At 39.2% G+C, this 24276-nt stretch overlaps 1 protein-coding gene across 14 annotated transcripts in view; it reads right to left on the bottom strand.

Moving 5' to 3' along the window:
* The window catches only part of SPTLC3 (serine palmitoyltransferase long chain base subunit 3), a 166499-nt gene that overhangs the window by 109995 nt on the left and 32228 nt on the right, over positions 1 to 24276 (bottom strand). For 7 of the 14 annotated variants that reach the window (XR_007905367.1, XR_007905366.1, XM_051792757.1 and 4 more), the window contains exons 1-5: positions 15485 to 16599; positions 14285 to 14424; positions 6253 to 8214; positions 2821 to 2865; positions 1968 to 2062 (exon numbers count right to left, since the gene is read on the bottom strand). The gene's annotated coding sequence lies outside the window, so the exon portion shown is untranslated. Of the gene's footprint in view, positions 1 to 888; positions 930 to 1967; positions 2063 to 2820; positions 2866 to 6252; positions 8215 to 12812; positions 12838 to 14284; positions 14425 to 15484; positions 16600 to 24276 lie in introns of those variants that run through there. The other 7 variants (XM_051792746.1, XM_051792751.1, XM_051792750.1 and 4 more) reach the window with 7 other exon arrangements.

Below are 24276 nucleotides of genomic sequence, written 5' to 3'. Positions count from 1 at the left end.
AATGCTATTGCAAGAGTGGCTTTGAGCAAAACCATACCTAAAACTCTTTGAATTAAGAGGATAAATTTTGTTTTACTTAAAGGGAGGAAGTAAAATTAAATTGACACCTAGTGGAAGATTTTACAGACTGCTGAGGCAGTAAGCCTCCAATCTATATTGGAAAGGACTGGACACTCGCCAGCTTCTTTAATCTCTTTAGTAAATAGAGAAATCTTGCTGGTAATATATTTTCTAGAAATACGTGAGTATTTGAGCTGAAATATTTCATGAGCTTTTTTGACCTTAAAGCTATGATCAGCCTTTGTAACATTATAAAGTGAGACTATATGCTAGAAAGTACCTAAAATGACCCAGTATAACTTCTTTAATAGTATAGTCAGAAAATACTGGGCACAGTGGGAATGAAAGAAATTTTTTTTAAAATTTTTTTTTTACATTGATATACAGACTTTTTGCTATTGTACAGTGAAAAGAAGAAGTTAAGTGGCACAGCAATAGGGTCAGAATCCTGACCTATTAATTCACGTTTAACAGAGAAAAGAATGAATTAAATAAGAATTTTGGGAAATGGAGTTTGCCAGTTTAAGTGCAGAGAAGTCACAAAATCTCAGGCTGCCACTCTGAGGTGGAAGGATAAATTGTGCAGAGATACCAAATACTGGTCCTAAGTTAATTACATCTCCTTCAGTGGAGAGTAGGTGACAGTGGTACAGCTGGAAAAGCACTTTAGAACTAGCTAAATCTGAGCAGGTACATCCTGGAAGGAGAACAGAAAAATGCCACACAAGTGAATCAAATTGAAATATGTAATGGAGTAAAAACCAGGAGAGAAAGGAACATTGCTTGCCTATGGGAAGGGACAAACTACTTCCCAGATAGGAATTTTACCATCAGCATTGTGATCTCCATATCAGCAGAGCTTTAGAATGCTGCAGTTAAAACAAACCATTCATTGCTCAGGACACCCTGAGTTTAGCTGGGGTAATTAGCACACAGAAGGCTGTTCAAGTATTTAAAAAAAATAATTAAAAAGACAAAATGAAAAAAAGAAAAAAAGACAGCAATGTCAGAGTACTTCAGTGTCACTGTGAGATAAGCCAGCCTTAGGCAGATATACAGCACTGATCTTGTAAACTAAAGTGTCTCGCCTTCACAATGTTTTACCTCAGGAAAACAAAGGTGTATTAGTTACCCTGAGGGAAAAAAAACCCACAAAACTGCTCCAGCCCTGATGAAGACAAGTAGTCAGTTTAATTTATTGTAAGGTAAGCAGAAAGGCTGTGCCTAGATAAGCAGCATTGGCCTCACAGACTTAGCCAGAGGCAAGCACCTGAAGTGTCACCTTCCCCTTCGTATTTGTAGTGACACGATCCACATTTGTTAGCTTGCTCTAACAAGCTCATCTGTCTTGAGCAACAAAGGCAAAACCTTCTTCTATCTTAGTTTTGAGGTCAAAGGCAAAGCTTAGAGAAGGTTATTAACAGAATCAAACAGATTCAGAATTACTGGGAAACTGTTCTGTTCTATTTAAAAATTTGTTTGTTTTTGCTTCCAAATTTTTAAGGTTTTTTCTTTTGCTTTCAGTAACATAATGCACCTATCATCATCTTCTGTTGAAGCTGTTTTACTTTTTCCTTGCCTTCAACACACACCAATACACCAATTCCCATATCCCACTCCAGATTTCTTCTGAAAATGAAGTTATTTATACAGGATAATAGTTGTACCTTCCTCTGACATTAAGGATCAGTCACTTCTTCCCCAGGAGCTTCTGGAAGTGAACACCCCCAAGGAGTAACAGTCAGCAATTTCAAAACCAGGTCATTTAAATTAAAGGGTAAAATCCAGACTTTATAGATTAAAATGGAGGCAAAGCCATAAAATTCATATTAAACATAACATAAAATCAGGACCAGTCTAGACCTTTTTTGTTACAATTTGCTGATGAAGCAAGAGTAAAACCTTACCTAGGAGAAAGGCCAGTTTCTCAAAACTAGCACACAATCTGTCAGGCTTCTCCTCTGAAACTGTGAAACCATTTTCTTCCATCCTTTCAGGGGCTCTGTGTTCAGGTAAGAGGACTCTATTAGCAAAGTGGGATATCCGGATTACTCCTACTCTAATAGGTGCATACACAGAGACTGGAATGCCTTTCCAACTGAATTGTTCACTGAGTTTGAACTGAGACCACTGGATTTACCTCCCGTACACATTTGAGAACATTTTTGTGCATTAAGGGTATATGGTCATATCAAAGAGTAATTCTGATCCTCTGCTAGTAGCTAGAGAATTTATAATTAATAAATTCTCCCTATACAATTTGAAAACTCTCAGTAAGTTACAACCTGAGTGGCAGGCTTTCAGCCCACAGTAGGATCTGTAGGGATGGTAACAAACTGGCCTATCCCTTATCCTTCCAACTCTATCAGTTCAGAACTAGCTGAACCTCATTTAAAACAGAATATTAATCTATTGATAATAAAATGTGGGATAAATGCATCACAACCACAGGCTGTCACAATCTAAGCCAAATTATTGGAGGGAGACGTGAGGGGTGGGAAACAGCACAGGAACTGGCAATATGAGACATGACTATCACATGGAATGAAGTGGTCAAATCCTTGGTGTTTGCAAACAACTTGCATATCTCCACCAAAGCAATCACATGTCAAATATTCACAGTGGATGCCTGCCACAAAATGCAGCAAACAAATCATTATTGCAGTTCAACCAGGACAGCCTTCTGCTCCATTATTTGGCATAACCAATTATTTGGGTACCCTTCTTATGGTTCAGACCTCCTTGCTCCTCTGCCTTTACCTTTGACAACCACTGGTTGTTTTCTGTTCTTGTGACTTCACTGACCTGCAAAAGAACATGTGAAAGAACTTAAAGGCAGAGAAAAAAAACAAAATTAATTTACACTCATTTAAAATTACATTAGAATTAACAAGTGACCTCTCATTTCACTCTAATTTTTAATTGAAATTCAATCTATCTGTACTCAGAGGAACATATAAGGTGTGATTTTCAACACTGGTTCCATTTTTTTTCTAGCTTTAAATGGAATTGGCCTCATCAGGGACAAAAAAACCCCAACAAAACAAAGCAAGCCAGGGACCTCTCAAAAATTGCACAGTTTGTGCCAGATAAGAACACTGATAAAATTTCCATTGAAATTGCTGTGGTTTGGAGCTTAATCCTCAGCACCAGCATGTAGCTGCACTGGCTAGTGAGGGCTGCAATATGTGAGAGGTTCACAAAATCCCTGCCCAAACACACAGCACCATGGTACCATATCAAGAGCTCTCCTTTGTGTTATTGTCACCTGAAAGAGAGATAACATGTGCTCAAGCATTACTCTGAAGACTGTGGTACTAGGGAGAGCCAGTATATCCACTATCTTGTCTCTATCTGATAAAAAGATCTGGAGGCAGACAGCAGGGTGAAGTTACCTCCTTTGTGTTGGGGATTAAACCTATCTAAATGGTCCCAGATCTAGGAGAGGTACAAAATCAGTTCAAAACAGAAGCCTGGGAGAGTATCTGAGATGGGAAAGAAGATATGCTGGCTCAGATCCTCAGCATGAATGGCAATGATACATGATGATAGTCTTGTTTAGCTGGATCAGGAGATCTGGGCAACCAAAGGCCCAGTTATTAATTGAATCAGTTAATTATCTGTATGATGGAAAACATCTTAACAATAGTCCACAATCTACCAAATATAAAGATCCAAACTATCTAATTCAAACCTTACACTCACTCCAACTATTTAAAGATGAATGATTGTGATCTTCACTCATGTTCTTTACAATGCAGACCTGAAGGTGTCACACAAGTCCAGGGACAAGCAAGTCTCCTGTACTGCACTGTCACAACATGTTGAGATCAGCTGCACATTTGCTCTCCCCAAGCAGAGGATCAGTGCTGAACCCACCACCTTTGATGGTAGCTGGCCACAGTGTTCTGCAGCACAGAATTGTTACTTGGGAAAAGATGTAGAAACCCCCTGTACACCCAGGAACCTGCTGATGACAAAGCCTTGCCTGAATCCCAGATGTCTGCACCACTCCCAGGACCCATTTTCACATGCATACATTTACTTCTTAGTGGACTTAAGCTCAGCCTGAATTTAAACTGTCCACAAGTACCATCTGCTCTCACCAAGAGCACAGTACCTGTTCCTGTCCGGGGTTCCAGCAGCCCACCCTGGGACCTGGAAACAAGCAGGTTGCTGCACAAGCCAACAGATGGCTGTCTTGCATTTCTTTCCATTGACAATCATATTTGCTACAGAGAAACAACTGTTCTCTTGAATCTATTTCCCATCAGGATTCTACACGATTTCGCAAAAAGAAAGAATAAGAAATTATCTAAACTGTTCCACCTTGAATATGGAGAAAATTTTAACTATGACACGAGTGCTGCACTGTTTAAATACGTGACTGCTGTACTAAATATTAGTTTTTTTTCTCATTAGGCCTCATTAATTTCTATACCAGATTTTTTCTGCTTTCATTTAAACCTTTTTAGTCTATGTACATTCAGCAGAATTAAAACAATAAATGCACATGGAGATAATTATCATGTAGCATAACTACACAAGAGTACCTGGTCCACACTACCTAGGAAATCAAAAAATGACCCTTTAGAATCTCTAAGTCAGTAGTTACTTATACACACTAAGCAGACTTGGCTGAATACTACAAAAAATAGTGAATAATTTTGTCATAAGCACTGTCAGCTCATTCAGTTGTTATTTGTGGCTTATTATTTACAACCGCATATGTGTATCTGCATGACAAATGTTTTTAGCCCCGAAGATGTTTATGAATCCTAAATACTTCACAAATAGTCAGTGAACAATTATCCATGCTGGAAAGTAATATTGCAAGTCATTAGGGGTTAGATCTTTTCAGTGATTTTCTCATTTTAACAGGCTAAATTTTCTAAACATAGTGTAGAAACAGAGGACTTGCTTAAGCAGACAAATCAAATGCCTAAAAAGAAATAACAGATTCTGAAAGAACTAGTAGCAGGAGATAGTTCCTAAAAAAAAAAAAAAACAAAGCCTTTTTAATAATTGCTTTTTTTTTAAGTGAAAAGAGTTAGAAGAATTTTTGAGCAATTAACACATTTATAGAAAACCTGATCAGTTCAGAAATAGGAGAAAAGGAAAAAAAGATTAATCAGTTCCGTAGCTCATCAAGAATAATTTTGAACACTTCTAGTCCTTAACAGACTTAAAGATTTACAATTAATCACCATTGTCAGAGTGAAATCCCCTCTATTCTTTCAAGATTTAAAATAAATTAGACTTCATTCTGGACAAATTCATTGTTCAAAAGACATAATAAGCACCACTTGAAAGACGGTATAGTTCAGAATAGTAGATAGAAGAGCTAAAGCTACAGATGTTTGCATGGATACCAATTTTAACTCAATTTTGTCTCTATGCACTTCTGTGGTTGGCATTCCCCAGAGGACATGCATGTCAGATATATACCAGCAAATATTCCTGTAGTGGTCACTTGAAAACGAGCAATTTCTTTTCTACCATCCTCTGTCCGCAGAAAACTTCGTGGAAGAATCCCCTTTTTTAAATGCTTTAGCCAAAAGCAATAATATTTTGGATTTGTGACACATTCTTGAAACTTCATGGAATTTGCACTCCTTTATATGCAGGAGTCAAAAAAAGGCTGGTTTCTCCTCTTACGAAATATAGGGAATGCAATATGAAATGTAGACTTTAGGACTCTCTTCCAGGAAGAGAAATAAGGACAGAAGACAGTATGATAGCATTTTGTCATTAAAATGCTTATAGTTTTGTTGCCCAGATTACTTGACCAAACCTGAAATCCAGTTAGGGGTTGTAATTCCATTTACACAAATTTATTCTTTTTCAGAAAGCAGACTGCCTAGATTAAAACTCTTTTTTAAATAAGCATTTCTGTTGGAAAAGACCACAAACAATCCACACAGAAAAACAGTTTCAAATTCACTATTCTAGAATGAAACCTAGAATCCTGATAAAAATATTTATGGCTCAGCCATTAACAGAACAGAAATGCTATCACATGACATGCCAAATAAATTATTACCTCCTCTGAACAGATGTCAAAAAGAATTTATAGCTCAAAGTTACTCAGGTAATCATCCTAAACGAATATGCTTGGAAAAACACCGCTGCTAATTTCACAAGAGAAAGGAAAAATAAAACTTATCAAATGTAATTTCTGCTGTTACTTACCTTAACACATCAATCCTCTGTACGCAGCTGCTCACAAAACCGTGCTACCAGATGAAAGAGAGTGATGGTGATTAAGAGATATGCAAAAGGTTTCTTTTCTGTGATAACAGAAAAAATATCTACAGTTACTTACTCTGGGGAGAGTTCACATGGTATCAAACCCTCATCTTGTGTGGAATCTTTCACCAGAGTCCAATCTCCCCAAGTAGCCGAAGATTATTAAGATGGTGATCGGTACATTCACATGCTGGTGAACAAGAACAGGTAGAAGACCAGGGACACGACACTGATTACAGTCGTGATATTCCTCAGGTTCTTTTTGTTCCATCCACCCTGACACTTCAACCTGCAACAACGTTTAGAAACTGGAGAGTGAATAAGGAACTCTCATTTCTTCTGCAAATAAAGACAATCTTGCCTTCATTGTGATGCCTGGGTGTATTTTTTGAAAGCATGTACTGCACAGCAGGTTTTTAATCTGGAACAATCAGTGGGCAAAATTTTTTGTGTAGCACTAGAAAAAAATCCTGGTGGCCAGGTTTTTACTGGAAAACTATGTAGCCCACATATGATAGCAGAATATATTAAAAGGCAGTATATTTGTGAAGTGAAACAACCACAGATAAACTGTTTCTGGTCCAGTAGTTGACACAGCTCACAGTCTGAGGGCAAGTTTTATAGTTTACGTAAGTCCTTGCACAATGGGGACTCACCAAACAAATACCACCACAGTCTCAGCAGAGAACCAATCTCTTTTCAGACTCTCAGCAACTCTTCAAATCCGTGGTCTCACTATCTTGCATACAGCAGGCCTCCTTCTTGTAGGACTTTATTTATTTGAAGAGATGACTGTATTCCATTGCCAAGATGCTGGGAATTGTCCAGACTGCTGAGTTCTGCTGAAGCTGTGTGAGCTCTTCACAGACACTCATCTCCATATGTGGTTGATACAGTGATGGACAGTCTCTCCTCAGGAGCCGGCTGTCACCCACAGAGGAACCATCACAGCCAGAGCTCCTTAACATATGCCAAGGTTACCTTGGCATCTACATGAAACTTAAAATCCCTACCAGCAAAAATAACTTGTGGCATTGGCTGTGGACAAGAATGACATTCTGCAAGTCTTCCCTGTAAGTGCATTGGAGAGGGCACTGCAGAGAGAGAGGGCACTATGGAGTGTTGCCAGGACTCCTATCAATACAAGTACTTGTTCATTCCAGTGTTGATGGACTTTATCAACAGCTCCTTATAAGCAGGCTGCATTTCATATTGACAGCTAATGCATTCATAATGGAGCTATCAAACCTTTTCTTGTTACTTTAATCTGCTTTCAGATTTAACTAAAACTTGGGATTCTGCCCTGCAGTCTCCACCTCTTCTTTTATCAAATTCCCTGCTGCTTCAGAATATTTTACTTTTTATGTTTCTGAGTTGAAGCTTGTGAGGTCTGCTGATCTGGCAAGTGAACAGACCAGAACTGGACTTCTAGATATGGACAGGACATCTCATGCTATTGCAAAGTCTTTAAGACAGTGTTCCTCACACCTTTAGTGTCAAGCTCTTGAGTTTCTGCAGTTGCTCACAGTCCTGCCCAAGAATTAGGCATTAGGAAAATTCCTATCAGAAAATTTTTAGAGTTTCTGATGTAGGGGATGATGCTCAGACTGCATTCCTTGACCTCCTTGTCAGGATGTAGCATCTTCAGCAGCCCACTGTCACTGGAGCTGACTTAAAAGGCACAAGAGAGGCAACTGTGCTTTGCCCTCATTTCTGCAGTCATTCTTTATGTTCATTTTAGGAGTGTTGATAATATTAGGTTGCTATGAACAGACTTTTTTCTACATGAGCTTATGCTTGGCTATTTCAGATTCACTGGCAAACCACAGGAATCCCATTCCTAGATATGGTGTGTTCTTGAAAGATTGTTATGGTGCCCACAATCCAACTGGTCTTCAGAAATACCTAAATGGTTGCATTAATATTTGTCTTTTGTGACTATAGTGCACTTAATAACAGCATATGTCTTTTAAAAATAATCTTTCTCCATCCAGCCACTTACTGGAAAATTTATGAATTAACATTCTCAGTTTTCTGACTGAGACAGGTCCTTATCCCCACAGAAGCATTGATCATACTGAGTGAACTTGCTGAAATAAAATAAAAAAATGTTTCCAGAAGGTAGAAATGGCATGGTCCTCATCACAACCGGCATCCTTTAATCCCTTTTAGAAGAGATCTGCTTAAAATTAAATCTAGACATATCCCCAGCTAGAAGCTGAGACACACTGCTGGAGAAGCTTACTCACTAAATCAATATTAAATCAGCAGTTTCTTGTCTTGTAATGGTTGGCTGTGTACTCTACTTATTCTAAAGTCAGTGATAAAGTACTTATTGACTACGATGGAGCAGAACTGACTGGACTATGGTGCTGCCCTTTAGGAAATACCACTCATAGGTAATAATACAACAAGGAACTAGAACAAAGAAGATCTAGATTCATCTCATAGCTCTTCCCTGTGAGTGAAACAAAAAGCCATGTCATTCCTCTGTACCAGAGCCGCCAGATCAAAACCAGAGCAAAGAAATTTTCCATTCCTTCATTTCTTGTCTTAGTCTAAAAGGGAGAGACAATATTGATCCCCATCTCTTGCTATCCTGAACATAATACTTGTAGCAACATAGAATTGTAGAATGGTTTGGGTTGGAAGGGACCTCAAAGCTCATCTAGTTCCAACCTCCCTGCCATAAGGCAGGGACACCTTCCACTAGACCAAGTTGGTCCAAGCCCCATCCAGCCTGGTCTTGAACACTTCCAGGGATGGGGCAGCCACAGCGGCTCTGGGCAACCTGTGCCAGTGCCTCACCACCCTCACAGTAAAGAATTTCTTCCTTATATCTAACCTAAATTTCCCTTCTTTAAGTCTGAAGCCATTACTCTGTATCCTATCACTACAGTTCCTGGTGGAGTCCCTCTACGCAGCTCCCTTGTAGGGCCCCTTCAGATAGTGGAAGGCTGCTCTGAGGTGTCCACACAACCTTCTTTTCTCCAGGTCGAACAGCCCCAAATTTCTCAGCCTGTCAACAGCATAATCATGAAATGCTCTTGTATGCACTGAACCCTGTGGGCACAAGCCTAAAACTGCTGAGACTGGTACCAAGAGCTGTTTGAGCTCACGCTCACCTATTGGACATGTGGCTCTGGGAGCCACCTTCTCCTGTGCAGCTGCACAGAAACCCTAATTTACACACCTATAAAGTAGAAGCAGCTGAGGTAAAACTTTGAACACACCAATGCAGTTTTCCAAGAAACGAGCTCCGGTATCTCCTCTCTGTGCTGCAGCACCGATGTTTCCTTTGCCACAGACAGGACATCGCTCATCTCTCTCTCCCCAAGTACGGATGTCTTACAAGTCAATTCCGTGGTTAATGCAAGCTGACAAAAGGAGGTTTGTATACTGTGCAACAATACCCACTGCCACTCACTGGAGCAGAAGATACTTCAAGGGCAGCCTTCTCCTGTGTGACACAACTACTGCTTCCCAAACAGCGCAGATGACTTGCAGCAGTAACATTGCTTTCTGCTCCGAGTCCCCCAGGTACACTGTTAACTCCCCTCTTGTGGCAGATGTGCAGGTTAATCGGTATCTCAGCCTGCAGTGGTCCAGCTAATTTAAACGCACACTCTGTGGAGAGTAGAGAGCCTGAAGGAAGTGGGAGGGGAAAGCTGGTGGGCTTTGAAGGAAGAACAGCCTGCTAATTTCTGCAAAAACTGAGCAAGAGACAGATAAAACTAAATTAGCGATCTATTAAAAATAAATTAATGACATCTGCAAATGAAACGATATCTAAAATAATCACTCTAATAGCAGGATCTCTGGTGAGCATTAATGCTTAATTTTTTCTTGTATTTGATGAAGGCATCTATTAATTAAAAATATTTATACAAGGTAGAGGCTTGACAAGAATACTCTGTGCAGCTGTTCTTAAGGGAGCTGCTTCTGTTAATCAGCTATTTCAGAAGAAAATACCTCTAGTCTACGCAAAGAAGGTAAGATTGTACTTCAATAAATCATATTTAAGGCCTGTGGTTTCTAAATATCCTCTGTGGCTAGAATTAGATGAAGTAGTCTGCTTTCTACAGATCATATAATACACTTTCCATTGTTTAGTTAGCTTGTACTGAAAAGAAACCTTCATCTTATCCTCCCCCCTCTTTTACTCCCCTTTTATTGTTAACCTTTTATTGAATTGTTGAACATCCAAGTACAAAAGCAGATGATATGATATGCATGAACATATTGTACAAATGGGGAGGACAAAGCTAAACCACACATTCAATAGCAAGTATGAAAATATTATCAGACATTGAGGCAGAGACAAACCAAGACTGTGTGTCATTAATGAGACTATTCAAAGTAATTTTGATGGAGTTACAATTCTATTGTCATCCAGGACTGAGAAAGAATCACTTATCATTTGAAAAAAGAATTGTTAATCATTATGCAGCTCTCTGGGGCACTAACTCTTTCAGGATTTTGTTCTTTGTCTCCCATGCCCTCCTTTTTTCCATTCTTTTCCCCCCCCCTCTCATCTTTTCACTGCTGTGAAAACAGGGAGGATTAGAAGTTGTCCTGACACATTTCATTGTAAGGTTGCTAGTTTTGTCTTTCAGCATTTATTAGTTTGAATTCTGTATGAGGCACCTGTTGGCTGATGAGAATAAATCAACAGGAAGGTCACAAATGGGTTTGTATTGTACTCTTGCCTTTTTAAGCCTGTTGAGAACGCACTACTTTGCTATGCAGGAATAAATGCTGGAGAGAAGGCCAACCACGCTGTTGAACAGTATTTCATTGTGTGAAGTGTAGGTTCCTTGAACAGAAGTTAAGATTAAAATCCTGTTGCTAATATTGTCACAATTAACTCAGGCCAGTGAGGGCAGTAGTCTCAGTTCATGACACCAGTTAAGTAAGTCATAGTTAAACTGCTCTACCACAGCTCTTGGGATGTTGCATGAGAAGAAATGAGCACTGCAAAAAGGCACTTGGAGAAATAAACAGGGAAGGTGATGTATGGATGCAGCTTTCTGAAAGCTCTGATAAAAAGGTTTGCCTGTGCAGTCCATCATGCTTGCTAAGTCAAGGATGGGTGGCATAAGAGCAAGTGATGAATGTGTTAAATTGCTAAAAAGTGGATAAGGGGAACAGCCTGGGACTCTGACAATGATTGCTTTTGCTTATGCTACTGCTATGATAAAACACTGTGGCCAGTCATGTGGGAACAACAGAGTAACTGCTGCAGGTCCCCCTCCCTTTTTAATCCAAGGGACAGAGCTGAAGTGAACTCTGGAGTAAGGAACATTTCTTTTAGAGAAAGGGAAATAAAATAAAATTAATTTTAACACATGACTTGATATATATTATGGCTCATGAGAATGTCCAGTTCCCCATGCACTTTACAAACTGCAGTGGGCTTTACAAGGAGATCTGTTCCCCAGTAACACTGCCCATTTCTTTCACTACAGTATATCCATAAGAACATGGCCTGAGGAACGGAATGCAAAACCAATTCCCTCTTTTTGGATAGGGAGGGAAAGAGATGTAGCCCTCCCAAATCCAAAAGCCTTTCTCACCTGGCAGTCAGCTCCACAGGCAGCTCCGCTGCCCCATCCCAAGAAGATGCACCATTCCAATGAAAGGAGAATTCATCACTGATGAGGCCAGAAAGGGGGAGTAAGGGTTACTGTGCTCCATTCCCTGTCCCAAGCCTTGCTTATGCACTTTGATTGAACATGAGGAAAGTCCTAGATACTTAGCTGAGTTCTGAATTGCCCAGAAAAAAAAATATTCTTTCTCCTGTGTGACCCCCGGAATCTTGATTTTTTAAAATATTATATTTTCTCTATTATTAAAGATATATGTTATGGATACATCCACAACATTTTACATCTGTGGCCAGTTATAGCTCCTTTTTTTTTTCCTTAGTAAAAGATACATTTACACATTCAGATTTGTATTGTTTCTAATCAGATTGGGTGTTTGATTAAATATTTCTTTTTCTCATACAATTTTTTTCACTGATCCCTACAAGCTTGGAACGCCAGTGCCAAAGTCAAAGCACAGCCAGAACATCCTTTCATGTGTTAAGTGAAAGCATTAAGAGTTGGAAGTTAAATTCATTCATGGCAAAACTTCCACTGGCTTCAGTGAATGTTGGAGTTTTCCAGGTTATTTCAATATACGAAGACACAAATGTTATAATGCAATCTACTGTAATTTTGCTTAACTTTAAGGAACATTCAAATGAGAAGTAATTATAAACAACAGGGAAAAAATTGCTCCATTTCTAACAAAGAAGGACAGTTTCAAGTGTTGGTAAATTAGGTTCCTTTTTCCATAAATACAGTGATTTTCCAATTCCAATTCCATTTCTGAATCCAGATTCAGATGCTGTATGTATTGGCATGGTAGAAATACATACTTTCAGCTTTAAGAAATTATTCCAGTAATAATCAAGAAAGAACTCTCAAACTTTTAGCATTTATCCATCATTAACGTACAGCATGAATTGGCCTCTTCCCCAGACACTTCATTCAACAATAAATTCTGATGACACCAACCCATTGAGCTGCAAAGCAGAATAGACAATAGAAGACCAAAAAGAATCATCAATCTGTCTCTAAGTGTTGGTGAACTGGCATTATTAATGTTTTTTTCGGTTCCAGCCATGTGCACCATGCTGCACAAGACACGCAGTGCCAGCTCACCAGCTCACATAATTTGTCGTCTTTCTGACAAAGTTAATGGATCTATGTAAGTTTACCCCCCAGGTGAGAATGTGAGCCAACATTTAGACATGACACTGCTTTGATAAACTTGCAATATGAAGAAGACGGTGGCATGACACGCAAAAGCCTCGTTGTGCAGGCAGAAATGAAGACAACTGTAGTCTGTCAGCACAGGTGAAAGAAGAGGGGCTGAAGAACAGAATAATAGTGATAAGTACCAGAATTTTATTTCATTACCCAGAGAAGATGTGAGGCTTTTTGCTGGCCATTTTACAATTCTTTCACTTGACTTGTTTACTGATGGAAATGTTTGCCAAGGAACTTTGGAAAAATAGTGACATATGAACAATCTGTTGCGGCATATTGTAGTGGTGGTGTTTGCGCTGCTATAGTTACTAAGCTTTTAGCATTTTTGTAATTTGTCTTGAAAAAGCTGGAACTTGGCATGAAGTTTTTGGGTGCCTCTATGCTCAAGTCAGATGGTTTTGGTATTTTTTGTTACATTTCTCTATGTGAAGAAAAGCCTGAAGATGTGTTGTGTCAAGGAAAAGGAAAAAGTGGGCTCAGCTGAAGAAAGAAGCAGAAGGTCGGAAAAGAACCAAATGCATTGCAAGATTAGGAGAAACAGGTGCAAGCTTCTTTTCAAGGTGAGAAGAATATTTACAGGATACTCACAGGTCTTATGTAACTGCAAAATTAATCAGGTTAAGCAAAAAAGGCCTTGGGATTTTTTACTTTCATTTGGTTTCTGAGCTGACCTGTAAGGTAGATTTTCATTCCATGGTAAACGTAGACCAGAACCTCGTGTTTAAGTACTTGAACTGTCTTGTGGCTCTGCTGAGGTGGGACACAGAGCTACTAAACCTAAAATGTGGCAGAACAAGCAGAACAGATTCTTCTAACAGGAGAATTTTGTTAGAAAGAAGTCTAGAGAGGAACTGAAGAACAGGGAAAGAGCAAAAATGAAACAAACCCCAAATAAAATTGTTGGTAATTAATCAAAAAATAAGGAAAATTAAATGCCATATAAAAATCAGTTGTGTGGTCAAAGTACAGGTGGGGACCCTTCCCATCACTTCCTAGGGCTCTGTGTTGGATAGCTCCCCATTACTGCTAAATGCATATGAAATACTAATTTTCTGACAGAAGAATAAGACTCTGTCCTCCCCCTCCCTGAACCACAGCCCACGTAGAAAATCCTGTGCTCCTGCCAGGAGTCATCCCAAACACACAGAAAATCTCACCTGACACATGTTAGATTAATAAGGCATTTAGGTAGTGTTATGAAAGTCTTCATTGCTTGAATATCATGTCTTATCACAATTCTGCAACAATTTTCTTGACACTTTGAACTTTGCAGATGTTTTTCTAAGTGAGAAGGAGGCTGAAAAAGAAGTATTACAGTGCTGTTGATGAAACTGTTAACATCATGCTTGTTCTGTACCTCTCGGGGAAGAAAATATATAGAGAATTCTGTTTGCTTTCAGCATTTTGCCTTTCATTGTAGTTTAACAAGTGGATGCATAGAGAAGTTCATTACAGCAGCTTTAAAACTGGTCAAAAAATTTTAAAAATTACACAGTGTATGTTTAACCAGCAGAATTGATTACTTAAGGAGAATGTAGCTAGAGGTTTGGTGTGATTAAGTGGGATAAGACATGCATATGTATCATGAGGCATAACCTATCAAGATTTGTATGGAAAGAGTAATATTCTTTATGACATTACCTGAAATATTTATCCATATCTACATATAAATTATGATGAGATATCAATGCACGTATTAGAAACAATTATGAACCAAAAAAACAATGGCTAGCCCAGACCTCACTGAAGGTTATTAGAAAGAAAATTCCCTTCTGGGAAGTTTATTCCACAATATATCTTCTAATTTACTCTTCAGGAGCTCATAGCAGCCACTACTGTGTTTTCTGATGTTCTCCCCATCAGTCTCTGTCCTGCTGTCTCATACCATGAAACACAAATTACCCATAAAAATGATAATTCTCTTATTAGTTTTAAAGGTCAAATCAAATGATGTGGAAAATATGCAGTGGTGTGACATATAATTTACATAATTGCCACAAAAACACAGCATTAAAGCTGTGTGAAAAAAAAATAATCAAAAAAAATCAAGCTTTACTCTAGGAAAAGCTGCCTGATTTGTAGTGAGAGAAAAGGGAGGCTGCACCACCAAGGCAGGAACACCAGCAACCCAATGATACCCACCCCATTCAGATCTGAATTTACCTATTTTTCCCACCCTTTCCCCCCAAACATACACACACACACACTGAAAAAGGGAAAATGAGAGAGATTTCCCACTAATCTTGGATTTTTAACTGATTTGTTTCTACTTGTGAAACGTAACTTCCAAAGTCTTTATGTAAGCACGCTACCCTTGAGTGAGGGGGTGGACACAAAAATGATATTCCCAGTCCTACCTGAGATGCCAAATGGGGACATGCACTGGAGCTAAAGAGGTGTGAGCAGGGTCAGTGCTGGGGCCAGTCCCTGCCCATCCCCTTTGCAGATGTTGCTTTTCCCTGCCTTTGGCTCTCAAGTCAAGCAGGTCAAGGACTTCTTTGGCTTTTGGATGAAGGTGCTGTCAACACTCTCCTTCTCTTCCAGGGCTTGCCATAGTAGACATGGTTTGTGATCCTGTTTCTCCTCAGGACACAGTTCATGTGGGAATAAGCAGAGGCTTCAAATGCATGGGGTGCAACAGCCCAGCCAATATGGTTGTATTGGGAGGAATGAAACTCAGCTTATAGCTTAACGGTGACTTCCTAAAAGTGTTCACTTATAAAAAACAGACCCTCGATAAACATAGTTTGAATCTATTAAAGAAAAGCCAAACCCAAAACCACCACACAAAATCCAAGCTATTTAAAAGTAAACTTTGGATTATTTCTAATGCCCTGATACTACTTGATTACTTAAACTGATTAACAAGATGGCTGCCTTTGACTCACAATTTTAGAGGTAATTTATTCAGGAATCAGACAACTCAAAAAAACTGGTAATAAGCTTGACATCTGCCCATTTTTCTTATACCTTAGGGTCATCCCTCTCCTCTGCCTGCCTGGCACACCAGGCATTATATCAGGCTTTCTGCTTGGTATCTCTGGCAGCTGACAAAACAATGCTTATTTCTGAGATGACTCCAGCAAGTTGTCCCTCATTGTGTCAGTGAAGTATTAACCCCAACTACATACTTGGTTACTATGACTCATTTTATTAGTATGACCTCTTGTGCTCTTGTATCTTAATTTATGTGCACTGTATTGATGATGAATACATTTATTCTGCTTCTTTTTAAAAATTAAATAATGCAAAGACAGTCTTAGTCTACTTTGATTAATTAAGGTTGATCTTACCTTAAAATAATTAAGCTGACAATAGGTGTCAACACATTAGAAAAATGGAGTATGATGATGAGGAAAAGGTGGCTTATTACATTATGTCTACATTTTGGATTTATAACTGAGTTCATTTTATATCATATATATTTATCATCCAGGTTCTTAATAGAACTTTTTAATCAGCAGAAGAGAGAGAGATCACTTATTCATTTGACATATTACAAATTAATAAAAATGCAATGAATGACCAAATTCAAATGGTCTTTCACACCAGAAATCTTTCTGCTTCTGAAGTGCAAAGCTCTGTTATGAAATAGAAGAGCTGAAATTTTTTTATCTATCAACGGGCATTCATTTAATTCACTGCATATATTAAAGGAATCCCCACAAGGTATCTATTCAAGGTCAAGTTATTTTACATTTCCATAATATTAAAAAGAGGAAAAAAAGTAATACAATGACACACTGAAAGAGGGCATTAGGTAATTAGATAAGGAACATTTGTGATCTGGGCATTCAGAAAGCTTTAAATTAATTTTAGAAGTGAGTAATACTGCATAATTCTTTTTTTTTCTGATCAGACTGACATCAACCTCAAAATACAGCTGAGCTGAATTATACTAATGTCATGACAAAAGTCAGTTTGAAAATGGCTGTCAGAGACACCAAAGGTGGAAAAAAATGCAAGCAACACTGATCAATCCCTGGAATATCCCTACAGTTCTGATATATTACTAGAAATTCATACATAAAATAATTGTGTGAATTTCCTTTTTTCTAAGCCTTCACAACATTACATATATGCTGATGTGTATTAAACCTCAGGAATTAAACATATTTTTATAAAAATAAATTTATAAAAACCCAAGTACTACATATTCAAATGCATAATTTTTACTACTCCATCCCTCCTCAACCCTAGCCTTTTGTTTTACCTGCCTACTTGCTTTACCTTGTCTCTGACAGCAGAGTTGAAGGGTGAGAGCTGTCACCCTTGTTTGTAAAATACCCAGCACAACCAGGCCTGTAGATGTTAGAATAATAATAATAATAATAATAAATCACAGCCTGAAGGAACTGCTCAGACAAGGGAAATATTCCTTGTCATGGAACAGTTGGATCTTTAGTGGTATCTGGGTAAACTTTCCTGCACTGACCATGAACACACACTGACACAGTTTTGGAGGGCCTGTGCTGGAGATGAGGAACTCAGCAGTTCAGCTATTATTTTGCACAGTACTGTCTGAATTTAAATACGTCCATTTTCTTGATTTTGAGAAAAATGATATTTATAATTATTAACTTTCTATTAACAAGAGGCTTCTCAGACATGGAGGCCAATTTACAGACTTTTACCCACAGATAGTGGGTGTAGATTAGTCACGTTTTTTAAAATACATGTTATAACTCTGAAATGGCATAAAGTGGCTTTAGTATGAGTCTTGATCACAGTATCCTTCATTAATTGTGAAAATTAACTGCATCTGATGTGGATCCAGCCCAGCAAAAGAATAGGAGATGCAGGCAAGAGATCTTCCCATGGCTGGTCCTTGGGGACAGAGCTGCATCCAAGAATTGGCAAGACTGATCCTGTCACCTTACAGTCAATCTTGGTAAGTGACACAATTAAGGAACTGATCCTAGCTTCCATAACCTGATTTTTCCCACTATTAAGGGGGTCACAAAGATCAGCAGAAGGCACAATATAAGGTCAAATATAAGGCCTTTGGTTTCTACTGTGATTATGAACGATTAGACATCTAAAATTTTATTCCCATTGGCTGTTTTTCTTCTCTAGTATGTGCTGTTCATTATCCTGGACTGTAGGACTTCAAGGGCAGAAATCGTCTTTGTGTGCTGTGCCAAACAACACAGCCCTAATCCTTGTTAGGGATTATTAAATACTACTGCAAAAATAAAAATTACATGAACTTCTGGACAACAGAAGAAGAGATGGAAAACTGTGAGGTCCAACTTTAGGTTTGTGAAGGTAACATGATACAGGTTCAGAGCATCACAGCAATAACAAATGACAGGGGTCTGTCTGGGAGTTCTCATTCACAGCCATGCACTGCAGGTAGCTGTGCAAGCCCAGTTGAAAGCAGTACAAATTTCACGCTTATTCTCACTTTCTTCTTGGTGTTTTCAAGACAAATCGTGTGGGAAGTCATAAACTTGAGAGAGAAGACACATTTAAAACAAGTAAAAGTTGTGGCTTCAAACAGTTGGAAATAGTTACATTTCTACCAACTCTCAAGATCAGGCAAGATTTATTTTTCATTTGTAGCTTGGTTCAGTATGGGAGCACATGAACACTGTAATCTGTCTGTCATATAATAGCTCCAGACTGGATTTAGATGAGTGAAAAAGACATTTCTGAGAAATATCAGATGAGAAAACAAACGGAAAGACGGCGACAAACCTATGGTGAAAAATGGGAAGATTATGTACACATCAGCTTATACAGCACTACTGATTGCTGCCCTCAGATCAGGACAAGATTTTACCTGAAAAGCTAATATTGAGCAAAGAGAAAGAAAAAACATTAAAAAGTTGTAAACTTCTTTCACCACAGTTTGTTAAGGATCAGATTTTCCACACTGAAATAACCACCACTGGCTGATCACAATTAACATCAGTGTTTTTTCTCAGTAACAGCAAAAACCACATTACTAGTCTAAGCCTGCCAATTTTGTACAAACAAAATTATTAAAACTGTTATGTGGATGCATAATCTATCTTTTTTAAGACAGTATTTTAAAGCTGTTTTCTCCATTGCTGTACATCTTTATTTATGCTGTCTTCCTCTGCATTATAGAGGGAACCTGGTTATTTCCCTCCAAGGCTGACGGGCCAGCAGAAATGCAGTTCTCCTTGCCCCTCTTGAAGTTCAATTGCCCCCATCAAACTCAGTTATGATCTCCGCCCCCTGGGCCCCCATTTCCTGCATGCCTGCAGGCAACCAAGTAGTTTCCAACATGATGAGCTCTTGGGTTCATATGCCATAAGTTCTTATGGTGAGAATGTTTGGGATATCTGGAATAATGGTCTGCTATATCTATACGGTGACTCTTCCCACTCTGAGACAGTGGGAGTAAGGAGCCTACACTGGGATTTGAGGTTGTAACAAGTGGGGATTCCCTTTAGCTCTAGATTTGATTTGGATGAGTGAAAAAGATTTTTCTGAGAAATGTCAGGTGAGAAAACACACCAGAAATGTAGACGAAAAACCCAGCCTCTGTTACCCAACTAATGAATTATTCCTAAATGAATATTTCAATGTGGACATACTGAATTTAGGTCTGAGGAAGAGCAGGGATCTCAATAGCCATGGATCCTCCTGAAAAGCAGCAACCAAGTGCTCCTAAATACAAATTCCCTACTCAGCCATCATCACTGCTGACACTCAGTATCATCATTTGGAGGCTCTGAGTGTAATACTGGTGTTACTTGAACTGGTTTCAATGGTGCAACAGCAGTGATTTGTCTCCCTAAGGCTGGTCTTGACAGTAGCTGCTGAGACACCAGAGTCAGGCCAAGAAAAACATAATTATGGATTATTCTGACAGCCAGTCTGTCAGCAAATTATTGCCTAACCTAAACTACACATGGCCCGTTCCCAGAAAATGAGTAAGACTCAAAGCAGATCATAACCAAATATATTCCAGTGCAAGAAAAGCCAATTTACTGACCCTTCAACCACCTGCAGAACACACATGTTGTAACTTTACTTATGCTAGAACAGACTGACAGCAGGGAGGAGGAGGAGAACCTTCAAATCTGGCATAAACAGTAGCTCATCTCTCACGTTTCAACTCCTTATCTAGAAGATGTCAAGGTAATGAGTCCTGAAGTGAGCTTTGTGAGATGTTTATCTTCTGAGGGCAATGTTGTATTTAAATTTTTTTGCAACTAAGCCCCTTGGTGCTTTAGAATCATTACATTTTTTTTCTCTTTTTATTCAACCCAAAAGTTCCCAGACTAAGCCAATGAACGGAATGGAGCCCTGTGAAGAATATTCACAGCCATATATCAAGAGCTGTTGTCTAGATTTTTCCAAGCATCTCCTTCAAACAAGCTCTGTGTGAACCAAAGTACAAATGAATAGGGAATGTAGATCAAAGGACACCATGCTGATTTGGGGGGGTTTCATCATGCACTCACTAGGGTTAACATGGGAGACTGTTCTGAGCCTTCTGTCACTATGTTTTATGAGCAAGCTGCATCAGGACTTCTGTCAGCAGAAGTTAAATGTACCAAGTGAGGGCAGTATATCATCTGCACAAGAACTTGCTCAGAAATGGAGCGTACGTTTGCTCGGTAACATTTTTTCAGCCAACTAACTTTTCTTCCTCATCAGAATTTTTTTTTTCCAGCAGAATTTTCCAGCCTGTTACAGAATGGATGTTATGACACACAAACAAAATCCAGTCTGCTCTTGCCTGTACAGAACAGAATATTGTTCTCTGGCTTAGCCTTTCAGTGATCACCAAGCAGAGTAGCAAATTATTGCTGCAGGAGGTCTGAAGCAATTTATGCAATATTTTTCTCATGAAGACCTACTGTTATTTCTCAGCAGTCACAATAGAAAAATATATATTGAATACCTTATTGCTTTTTAGCATTCATGGAGTTTTGTGACAAACATGTTGCCAAATGCAGTAGCCAGATGGAGGAGAGGCAACTGCAGCTCCATGTTCCCAGGTTCAGCGAGTGGTGAGTCTGGGCTTCCATTCCTAATATGTACCCATAAAAACACAGCTGACATGCCAAAACCAAATATATGCATGGACACATGGCCAGGTACAGGGGTCATTGCAGGTAGAAACACTGAGTACTCACACAAACAGCAACAGCCTCCTCATTTTCCTCTCTGATTGAGCAGCATAAAAGCCTGTTAGTGGAAAATACACTCACACACACATATATAAACATATATATCTACACATATATAAACATATATATCTAAACACACCAAGTAACTGGTCTCAGACACTCAGTCTATCCAACAGCTTGCCCGCAATCCTTGCTCTCCCCAGCTGCAAGCACCTCAGGACCAGCAGCCCCACCCCAGCTGCTGCTCCACAAACACTCTTGCCTGCACACTAGACATCCCTCCAGTAACTGGTCTTAAGCACTCAGCCTATCCAGTATCTTTCCCTGGATCCTTTCATCTCCATTTGCCTCATGCAGAGAGACACACATGCAAATGGATCCCACTTAGTCAACCCCCCCAGACTTAGAGATCTTATGGTCTCCCTAGTCTTGGGACTAGTGGAACCCTACCATAGCCAGCTTGTGAGTCAACTCTGGTCTCACTGTTATCTGGCCCAGACTCATAGCTGCCTTGATATCTTGCTCCCAGATATTCTACTCAGTGGTAGTCCATTTTTTCTATTTCTCCATGCTTGTTCCTTCCCAAAGCATCTCGATATCTCTCCTTTCCTTTCCTTTCCTTTGTCTCCTCCTCTAAGTCAATAAATCCAACAATCAGATTCAAGACTGCCCAGTGCTCCGTTTTTCCTGTAGAAGGAGGCATCCCACAGTTCCTCAGAGGCACAGTGAATTAAGAAGTTATATTGTACTGTAGAAACACAAATACATGTAGTGCTCAGCAATACATTTTCTATGCAACCAATTTAATCTACAAGTTAATACAAAATGTTTCTGTTCTGCAGTCTGATTTTGCTGTTGCGTGCTAATGCTTTCTGGCTGTAAGATTTATACAGAACTACAAAGGTATCTGAAATCAGTATATTTCCATACTTCTGTGTGATATTCTTAAAAAGAAGCAATTATTTTGCCGTGCTCTAACTTATAGAACAGATGAGTTCTATCCATCTATAGATATATGTTCTATCATTTATAGAACATAGATATTTCTGCATATATGTAAACAAAAGTACACACAAACACAACTGAACCTCGAAGACCTTTGGATCATTTGAAGCTGCCAGTTTATGAGATGCTAAATCTCAGGGAGTACCAGTGTGCCAGTTTTGTGGCTGATTGTACAGAAAAGGCTAATTTAAACTCGAATTCTGTAGTTTCCACGCAGATCTATTCCTTTTCAACCACTTTCTGATGATGGTCCCACCCTGTGGGCCACCAAAGGATAGGAATTCACAGAGTAGCATGCATCCTTCTTTCTTATTTCCATGTTTTTTTAAAATATACATGGCAGCCTGCACACACCTTTCTGGGAAGGCCTTCATTTCTGGGGATTCCTGCATCAGTCCTCTTTAATACAGTTGGGATCTGTGTACTGTTTTGAAACAAATTTCCAAATTGTCCTTACATGCTTTACTTTCCCCATGACATAGGGTTGTCTCAAAGTGCATGAATTGGATCCCTGTAGGATATACTAGACTGGAAGATGATATCCAAGAAAGCATCCAATGCACCCATCACAGCAAGCTTTGCACTCGCACTGCAGCATTTTTTGAGTACCACTGGCATCAAGCTTTTTTCTGATCTCATGCTTTTCGAATAAAAATAAAAAATAGTTATGCTATTTCTTTTTTCATAGTAGCTAGTATATTGTGCTTCAAAACACAGAGTCAGTCCAGACAAGTAAGACTTGTGCTACAAGGCACTACCATTACATAGAACACAAAAGGAAAAGGAAGGAAGTAGATAATACCTACTGCATTTAGATGGGCTGCCTAAACTAGAAGCGACATCTAGGACAAAGAAGGAATAGACAGCATTTTCTAAAAAGAACAGTGTGTGAAATTAAGACTGCACAGCATCAGGAAGAAGCTGAGAACCTTCAGCTCCTGTAAGGCTAACACACAAAGCTGTCCTGCCACAGAAATTAAGCACCTCTGAGAGCTTCTCAACAGAGAAGTGACTCACCAGCAACTTCTCTTTACCAGAATGAGAAAGAGATGCCAGATATACTGGGCCACATCCTGGTGAAGGTCAGGTGGTGACCCATGTGAACTCTGATGACACATCTCAGAGGAGAAGACAGTTTGTGGAAAAGAGCAGCAGCTTCAAAGCAAAGAAAAGCAGCTGCAAGAAGTGGCAAGGAAAGGAAGAGTTCAGACCTTCTATGGTGTGTAACAGTGTTGACACAAGAAAGAGAGATAAGTAAAGACTGAAAACCAAAATGACATTTTTAAAGGTCTGCCCAGGTACTCTTGACATTGAAGTAAATCAATGGAGATTCACCCTGCTTGAAAGTGCAGACATGGACCTCAAACTTGGCATTAAAAGCGTGTTAGCATTGTTCTGATATTTTTGTCTGGCCTATGTCTGAGAGCACAGGTGGGAGAGGGGCAGCATGTACACTAAATATCAAAGGGGAATCTGGAGAAGTGGTGGAAAAGCAGGGTTAGGAAAGGCAGTGTACTGCAGATCAGGGCGCAAACATCTCTTTCCTCCTCTTAGAAAGGACCTTTCTCTGGGTCCATTTGAGCATCCAGCTATTCCCCAGTGTGAGGCAAAGATTTACACATAGAGAGTGGGCTCAGTATCATTCAGCCAGTCTGAGTTGCAGTTCTGGCTGTAATTTGGGCATCTGTTGAAAGGCTCTTTGGCACTATAACATGCGACCCAACTGTGGGACTTAGAACACTTGGCATGTCACTCTGTGTTAGCAAATGCTCTACCCTTGGACAAATTCTGAGTGTGATGGACTTGGCACTCAGGATGGACACCAAGAGTCATGGATAGACACAGAAATGACTGGCCTGATTTTCACAACTACGGAGCACTCGGTGCTCTAAAAGTTCAGGGGATTAAGTGTTAAAGTTTTGGTTCAGTCTGTTGTAAAAAAAAACAGATGCAAATTTGTATTCATCTGAACATTTCAGAAGTTTGAGACAGCTTAGTACGATTATAATTTGCACCCATATCTTCTTTGA

Source organism: Manacus candei, unplaced genomic scaffold (genome assembly GCF_025592945.1).
Source record: "Manacus candei isolate 608988 ecotype Guabito, Panama unplaced genomic scaffold, ASM2559294v1 h1tg000035l, whole genome shotgun sequence".
In the NCBI taxonomy this organism is placed as follows: domain Eukaryota; kingdom Metazoa; phylum Chordata; class Aves; order Passeriformes; family Pipridae; genus Manacus; species Manacus candei.
Note: the sequence above shows the minus strand (reverse complement) of the source record. Positions and strands in the feature narration are given on the sequence as shown.